The sequence below is a fragment of the Pristis pectinata genome, chromosome 17 (genome assembly GCF_009764475.1).
Source record: "Pristis pectinata isolate sPriPec2 chromosome 17, sPriPec2.1.pri, whole genome shotgun sequence".
Classification (NCBI taxonomy): Eukaryota; Metazoa; Chordata; class Chondrichthyes; order Rhinopristiformes; family Pristidae; genus Pristis; species Pristis pectinata.
Genome location: NC_067421.1, coordinates 12,894,054 through 12,903,152, shown reverse-complemented (window position 1 = coordinate 12,903,152; position 9,099 = coordinate 12,894,054). Strand labels below are relative to the sequence as shown.

At 47.0% G+C, this 9,099-nt stretch overlaps 1 long non-coding RNA gene across 1 annotated transcript; it reads right to left on the bottom strand.

Moving 5' to 3' along the window:
* Window positions 1-562: 562 nt before the first annotated feature.
* Window positions 563-5,696, bottom strand: LOC127579357 (uncharacterized). The gene is made up of 3 exons (XR_007957661.1): window positions 5,572-5,696; window positions 2,718-2,794; window positions 563-609 (listed from the first exon to the last, which is right to left on the bottom strand). It is a non-coding gene; the product is annotated as an uncharacterized LOC127579357 (long non-coding RNA).
* Between the last annotated feature and the right edge of the window lie 3,403 nt (window positions 5,697-9,099).

Sequence of the window (9,099 nt, the reverse complement as noted above, 5' to 3'; positions counted from 1 at the left end):
GACAGTCCTCCAGCCAGCTGTGGCTCTGCCTGGATGGACATATCCTGAAGGATGTGCCATCCTGGTTCCTCTCCCTCCCTGGCATCTCTTTCCTGTACATTCTCCAACCACACCAACTTGATGTAGATACAACGGCCACACCAAATACCAGGATCATTGTGTAAAACTCCGCTGTTCTGGGGGGGTGAGATTTGATCAGAATCAGGTTTATTATCAGTCTTAAATGACATGAAACTTGCTGTTTTGTGGCAGCAGTAGTGCAAAGACAAAAACTATAAATTACAAAATATATAGTGCAAAAAGGAATAATGAGGTAGTGTTCATGGGCTGTTTAGAAATCTGATGACTGAGGGGGAGGAGATGTGCCTGTGCCTACATCAGTGTGGGGATGCCTCAGTGTGCAGCAAAGTCAGATGGTCACTTTAACCTTGTCCTTCCCACTGCTCACAGAAGAACACGGAGAGCGGGTGCCAGATGGCCCAAGGGGGAAGAAGCCTGGACAGTAACTGCCTCCTCTTCCTGTTCCAATCAGGTGGAGAGCCCTGCACAGCATCATCTCCCAGCTGAATGAAGGAGGCTGGCACTGGCTGCAATGGTATACAAGGAACTCTATAATAAAAGATTTTCATTATGATCTTGCAAGTCCCCTGTGCAAACCTAATCACCCCCTCCACATTACAAAGCTTAAACACGAATATGGTATATCAATAATGAGCTGCGACAGCCCAGGTGATACACAAAATGCTATGACTTGCTGCTGTGTTGACTATAACACTACAGTCAATGATTCCCTGACCCCGCAAGTTCCATTCTTTGATATAAATTCTTTGATCCATGACACCTTGCTTAGACAATGATCTCTGCACAAAATACACTTTCTGCAGGTCATCTTCACATTGTTGGTCTAAACATCAGCAATATCTTAAGTGATCACCAAGCCACATTGACTATCAAGCACCTATTTACCCAAATCCCATTTTATCCTCCACACATTCCCACCAATTTCACCCAGATTCTATCTCCAGGGGTTATTTAGTGGTCAGTTAACTGGCTATTCCACACATTTTTTGGGATGTGGGAGAAAACCAGTGCACCTGATGGAAACCCACGTCACCAGGAGAACGTGCTCACTCCACACAGAGCACCAGAGTTCAGGATTGAACCAGGTCACTGAAGCTATGAGGCAGCGTCTCTGCTTTCCGCACAGCTGTGCGCCTTGCGGACTGCTGCTCAGTATCGGGCCAGATTGTGTGACCTACTACCCAGCAGACACTGCTGGAATTTACTTTTCTCCTTCAGGTGTGATCAGTAGAGTTGCCAACCTTTGGCCAAGTCAATGAAACTGGACTGACTAGGGATAGTCAGCATGGCTTTGTTCATGGGAGATCACAGCTCACAAATTTGATGAGTCTCTTGAGGAGGTTGATGAGAGCGGGGTGGTGGACGTTGTCTACATGGACTTCAGCAAGGCTTTTGACAAGGTCCCGCATGCTAAGCTGATCCAAAAGGCTGGGATCCAGGGTGAGATAGAAAACGGGATACAAAATTAGCTTGGTGGTAGGAGGCAGGGAGCGACAATGGAGGGATGTTTTTTTTATTGAAAACCAGCAACAGATTGTATGCTGCAGGGATTGGTGGTGGTCCCCTGTTGTTCATCATGCATATTAATGAGTTGGAAGAGAATGTAGGAGGCACAATTAGTAAGTTTGCAGATGATGCCAAAATTGGCGATATAGTGAACAGTGAAGAAAGTTCTAAGGTTACAGCAGGATTTAGATCAACTAGGATAGTGGATGGGAATGATTGATGGAATTTAACTCAAACAACTGTAAGGTGATGGATTTTGGGAAGTTGAACCAGGTCAGGACACTGGGGAGAGACAGGGCCCTGGGGAGTGTTAATGAACAGCAAGACCATAGGGTACAAGTACATAGTTCCCTGAAAGCAATGACACAGGTAGACAGTAGCAAAGAAAGTGTTTGGTAAGCTCACTTTCATCAGCTGAAGGATTGAGTATAGTAATTGGGATGTCATGTTACATTGTACAAATCATTGGTTAGGCTGTACTTGGAAAACAGTGTGTAGTTCTTGTTGCCAAGCTATAGGAAAGGGGTGCAGAAAAGATTCACAGGAATGTTGCTTAGACTGGAAGGCTTGAGTTATAAGGAGACATTGAATAGGCTGGGACTGTTTTCCCTGGAGCAAAGGAGGCTGAGGGGTGAGCTGAAAGAGGTTTATGAAGCTATAAGAATAGATAGTGTGTGCATGGTCACAGTCTTTTCTCCAGGGTAGGGGAGTCTAAAACTTGAGGGCATAGGTTTAAGGTGAAAAAGGAAAGATTTAAAGGGAATCTGAGGGGCAAGTTTTTCCACCCCCCCCACAGAGGGCAATGTGTATATGGAATGAGCTGCCAGAGGTGGTGGGAGAGGTGGGTACAATCACAAAGACATTTGGACAGGTACATGGAGAGAAGTTTACAGGGATATGGGCCACATGTGGGATTACCATGGATGGATGTACTTGCTTGGCATGGACATGTTGGACCAAAGGACCTGCTTCCGTGTTGTACAACTCAGAAACTTCTCACTGCCCACTGACTCCTTGCCCACATACTGGTCAATTGCTGGGCAGCTGAAGGCAAGTGATCTCCTAACCCATGCATTGGTAGCTGATCCCTAGTGAAGTGATCCCAGTTCCACTGAGATTTCTTGACTTACCTGGATGGGTGGGTGTCCCCAGACAGAGATTCCAGGAAGGAACAGTCACTGGTTCAGTCTGGGTCTTGGGGCTTTGTCTGGGGGAGACATTTAATGATCATGCTTAACTTGTGGTTCGTGTCTTAGAGATTGGCAGAATCCATCATCATTCACCTACCGGGGCAACAAGATGACAAGAGTTCATTCAATGTTCAGCAGGTGAAATAAGGACTGCCTTCTGCACACCTGCCCCCCTTCAGGCATTCCAACTGTCTTTTGTGGGATAGTGTTTGTGCAAACCAACTTCCAGGAGTGGATGGAAGTGACATCAAGGTCAGGCTTTTTTCTCATACACACTTTCTTCTGCTGTACATTTCCCTGAGTGCATCTGTTCCCAATTTATGGTCCCAAGCTCCTGCCTAATACCAGCACAATTAGTCCCCCCCACAATCAGAAACTTTCCCATATCGTCTGCTCCTACCCTTATCCATGGCTATGCTAAAGGTCAGGGAGTTGTGGTTACAGTCTCCAAAATGCTTGCCCACCAAGAGGCCTGTCACCTGGCCAGGTTCATTGTCTAGTACTAGATCCAGTGCAGCCTCTCCTCTAGAGAGCCTGTCCACATACTGTGTCAGGACACCTAACAAAATCTGCCCCATCTAAACCTTTTGCACCAACCTTTTGTGCCAATCAATACAAAGGAAGTTGAAGTCACAACCCTGTTATTTTTGCAGTTTTCCAAAATCTGCCCCTCAGTATCCCATTGGCTATGGGGTGGCCTATAGAATACTCCCAATAGAGTGATTGCTCCCTTCCTGTTTCTGACTTCCACCCACACTGACTCAGTAGACAATCCCTCCAAAACATCCTCCCTTCCTGCAGCTGAGAGACTATCCCTGATTAGCAATGCCACTCCCCCCACTCTTACCTCCCTCCCTATCCCTTTAAAAAATCTGAACCCCAGAACATCAAGCAGCCAATCCTGCCCTTGCAGCAGCCAAGTCTCTAATGGTCACATCATAATTCCATATAGTGATCCATACTCTAAGTTCATCACCCTTATGCTTAATACTTCTCACATTAAAGTAGACAATTCAACCCATCCAACTGACTGCACTTATGCCCTATCCACTGCCTATCCCTCCTCAGTCTCTCTGCACCATGTATCTACCTTCACACCAACTGCTCCATCATCTGACTTAACACTCTGGTTCCCATCCCCATCAGAGTTTAAACCCTCCCTAACCTACCCGCAAGTACATTGGTCCCTCTCGAGTTCAGGTGTAACCCATCCCTTTTGTACAGGTCATTCTTTCCACAAGAGATCCCAGTGATCCTCAAATCTGAAACCCTGCCCCCTGCACCAACTCCTCAGCCACACATTCACCTGCCATATCTTCCTATTCTTACCCTCACTGGCACAGGCAGCAATCCAGAGATTACTACCCTTGAGGTCCTGCTTTTCAGCTTCCTACCTAACTCCCTGTCATCCCTTTTCCTATCTATGTCATTGGTACCAATGTGCATCACACATTCTGGCTGCTCACCCTCCCCCTTAAGAAAGCTGTGGACTCAATCCAAGACATCTGACCTCAGCACCTGGGAGGCAACATGCCAACCAGGAGTCATTCTCATCCAAAGAATCTCCTCTGGTCCCCTAATCAGTGAAACTCCTATCACTACTGCACTCCTCCTCTCCCCCTTCCCTTCTGAACCAGAGCCCAAATCAATGCCACTGTGGCTTTCCCCTGGTAGGTCAGACCCCCCCCCCACCAGTATCCCAAATAATATTGAGGGGAACTACCACAAGATATCCTGCACTGACTGACTGCCCATTCCTTTTCCCTCTGCTGACCTGTACCCAGCTACCTGCACCCTGGGTGTGGCTGCCTCCTGTCCTCTGCTGACCTGTACCCAGCTACCTGCACCCTGGGTGTGGCTGCCTCCTGTCCTCTGCTGACCTGTACCCAGCTACCTGCACCCTGGGTGTGGCTGCCTCCTGTCCTCTGCTGACCTGTACCCAGCTACCTGCACCCTGGGTGTGGCTGCCTCCTGTCCTCTGCTGACCTGTACCCAGCTACCTGCACCCTGGGTGTGGCTGCCTCCTGTCCTCTGCTGACCTGTACCCAGCTACCTGCACCCTGGGTGTGGCTGCCTCCTGTCCTCTGCTGACCTGTACCCAGCTACCTGCACCCTGGGTGTGGCTGCCTCCTGTCCTCTGCTGACCTGTACCCAGCTACCTGCACCCTGGGTGTGGCTGCCTCCTGTCCTCTGCTGACCTGTACCCAGCTACCTGCACCCTGGGTGTGGCTGCCTCCTGTCCTCTGCTGACCTGTACCCAGCTACCTGCACCCTGGGTGTGGCTGCCTCCTGTCCTCTGCTGACCTGTACCCAGCTACCTGCACCCTGGGTGTGGCTGCCTCCTGTCCTCTGCTGACCTGTACCCAGCTACCTGCACCCTGGGTGTGGCTGCCTCCTGTCCTCTGCTGACCTGTACCCAGCTACCTGCACCCTGGGTGTGGCTGCCTCCTGTCCTCTGCTGACCTGTACCCAGCTACCTGCACCTTGGGTGTGACTGCCTCCTGTCCTCTGCTGACCTGTACCCAGCTACCTGCACCCTGGGTGTGACTGCCTCCTGGTAACTCCTGTCTATCATCTCCTCAGTTTCCCCAAATGATCCCAAGCTCATCCAGCTCCAGTTCCCTAACAGTCTGCAAGGAGCTGCAGCCAGATGCACTTCTCACAGGTGTAGTCATCAGGGACACAGGAGGACTCCCTAACTCCCATCCTGCAAGAGGAACACACCACTGCCCTGACCATCATTCCCACTGCTCCAACTATGCAATAACAAAGAAAGAACTTCCCAGAACCTCACCTTAGCCTCCACCTCTTCACACCAAAGCCTCAAAGACCCACACTGCCTGGCCTGCTGAGTTCCTCCAACATCATCAGGTTTTCCATCTAGATTCCAGCATCTGCAGTCCTTTGTTTCTCTAGTATCACTGAACCACTTCAAAGCAGCCACCCTACTTTACCCTACCTTCCTTTTATTGGCTGAGTAGCCAAACACTTAGCCAATCAGACACAACTTTAAATAAACAGCTGCTAGCTCCTCCCCTCTGCTGCTCTGGCTGCTGCAACTGGAGGAAACTGGAGTCCTTGAAAAAGAACTTGAATCCATTTTCTGACACAAATATCTTAGTTTATACCTGCCCTGAGGAAGGCCTATTACAAGTATACGGGCTCGTCCCGTTAAACAAACACTCACAGCACCAAGTTTGCATCATGTAATAATTTGCATTTTGATGTAAACTGTAATTTAGTAACTTGTTCCTTTTATCGGCATCTGTGGTTGCTGTGCCTACCTGGCCCCCCGAGGGTGGTCAGAACGCCCAGTTTATAGCAGTTATAAACAATGACAACTCCGGCTCCTAGGGTGCTTGAATTGCAGGTGTCTGGAACATGCTTTGCCTCCCTCTGGTGCATCATCTGTCAGTGCAAGGAGACAGATTTCTACTTAAAGAGAAACAGAGGCACTGGTATATCTACCCCATGACATATGGCATTATGGTAGTCAGTGAATATTTCTTTGTCATTCTATGCAACATAACAATTCCTTATTGCCAAGACATCATTTCGATGTGAGAACAACTTGTCCTTTTCAGCACTTGGACATGAAGTCAGAACTGATCCAGACCAGTAGATGAAAGCTATCTCCTCTCTTTGCATGGTTCCTATTTTAATGGAATTGGGGAGAGGATCGTGATTCAGTTTGAGAATAATTATGAGGCCAGGTTTAGTAATGTGCATTTCCTAAAAGAAGAATCTCAGCTTGTCTCAAGCAAGTTGAAAGCATTTGCATGCCCCTGTTGTGCTACTATTGATTTAAAAGTAAAGCTACTTGCACAGAATTAGGATGTTTCCATCAGTAAGAGAGTCTAGGATCTGAGGGCACAGCTTCAGAATAAACGGACATCCCTTTAGAACTGAGATGAAGAGGAATATCTTCAGCCAGCGGGTGGTGAATCTGTGGATTTTTTTGTTATGGAGGGCTGTGGAGACCAAGTCATTGAGTCTATTTAAGGCAGGGATTTATGGGTTCCTGATAGGTTAAGGGGGTTAAGGGTTACAGGGAAAAGGGGGGAAAATGGGGTTGAAAAGAAAAATCAGTCTCAATCGAATGGTGGAGCAGACTCAATGGGCCGAATGGCCTAATTCTGCTCCTATATTTTCAAATTAAATTTTTTAAAAAAATTTTATTTACAGCGTGGTAACAGGCCCTTCCGGCCCAATGAGTCCGCACCGCCCATTTTAAACCCAAATTAATCTACCCCTATGTCTTTGCAATGTGGGGGGAAACTGGAGCACCCGGAGGAAACCCATGCAGACACGGGAGAACGTACAAACTCCTTACAGACAGTGACGGGAATTGAACCCTGATCGCTGGCGCTGTAATAGTGTCGCGCTAACCGCTACGCTACTGTATCTTATGGTCTTATGATCTTATAATTACATCAGAGTTACTACACAAAAACAGGTCATTCAACCCAACTGGTCTAAGCCAGAGTTTATGTTCCATACAGATCTCCCTTCCACCCCTTTACTTCATCCCACTGCACCGCAGAAGTTAATTGTCCCTGAGCTGGTTCTTTTCAGTACAATCTAGTCAGTTCCATCCCCAGCACTTTCTCCAGTGTCTAGCAATTATTTTCTTACCTTAAGCAATTCTGTTTTGAAAGCCAAAATTAAATCTGTGGCCACAACACTGAAAAGGCAGTGAATTCCAGATCTTAATCACTAACTGTGCAAAAATATATTTTTTTTCTCAATTCATAGAGCCGTAGAGAGATACAGCACGGAAGCAGGCCCTCTGGCCGGCTGAGTCCGCACCAATACACGTGCATCCATTCCTGCACTAGTTCCGCACTCACCCATTTTATCTTCCCCACATTCCCATCAACCCCTCCCTCAAGATTCTGTTGCTCATCTGCATTCTTGGAGCAATTTGCAGTAGCCAATTAACCCACTGACCAGCACATTTCTGGAATGTGGGAGAAACCGGAGCACCTGCAGGAAACCCAGAAGGTCACAGGGAAAATAGGCTGACTCCACACAGACAGCACCGGAGATCAGGGTTGAAGCCAGGTCACTGGAGCTGTGAGGCAGCAACTGTAATATCTGTGTCACCATGTGCCCATCCCTAGATTTTTTGCCAATCACTTTGAATTTGTTTATTCTAGATAGATATCTTTATTAGTCACATGTACATCGAAACACACAGTGAAGTGCATCTTTTGCGTAGAGTGTTCTGGGGGCAGCCCGCAAGTGTCGCCACGCTTCCGGCGCCAACATAGCATGCCCACAACTTCCTAACCCGTACATCTTTAGAATGTGGGAGGAAACCAGAGCACCCGGAGGAAACCCACGCAGATATGGGGAGAACGTACAAACTCCTTACAGACAGCGGCTGGAATTGAACCTGGGTTGCTGGTGCTGTAATAATGTTACGCTAACTGCTAGTTCTTGATCATAGGAGCTGTTTTTCCTTCCACACCTTATCAAACACTGTCATGATTTTATACACCTCAAGCAATTCACACTTCGACCTTTTCTGTTCTGGGGAATCCAACTGAAATTTTCTAGTCTATCCTCATTACTAAAATCCCTGGAACCATCGCTTTAAATCCTTTCTGAATCCTCAACAGGACCAGTGGATGACCTCCTCCTCATTCTCCTCCAGTTTCCATCCAGTTTCCACACTGTTCACGAAGTATTGAATTCAAATCTCTGTATAAGTCGTAAATGAAAATGAAAGAACTTCAGATGCTGGAAATCTGAAGTAAAAACAAAAAATGCTGCAAACTCTCAGCAGGTCAGGCAGCATCTGTAGAAAGGAAAACAATTCACTTTTCAGACCTGGGGCCCTTCATCAGGACTGGGAAATCTGAGTGTGGTCAGGTTTTCTTCAAATTGCCCATCTTGTATTTTTGAACCCCAGTTTTAGACAGATCACAAAACAGCTTCCCTGCATTTATTGTATCAAAACCTTCCAAAGCTTCAGTGACGTAGACTAAGTCACATCCGACTTTTCTCTTTGAGATGGAAGGGCACCGGCCTGTATAGTCAGACCTGATGGTGTTGTTTCTTAGTTTTTAGTATTAGATTTGCACTGTACTCTGATCATTTTACCTTCTTCACCCCCGTACAGAGTGGACTCTAAAATTATTTCTGATTGTATTTATAGACGTATTGTTGAATTAATCGATGACATTCATCTTTGTTCAGTACTTCTAAACTTGACTTTTAAAAAAAGTAAAGGATTTTGATTTGCTATGGAGGTAGTGAGGCTTGAGATAATAATGGCCTTTTGTTACAAAATCAATAGATTATAATAATTTTGTGA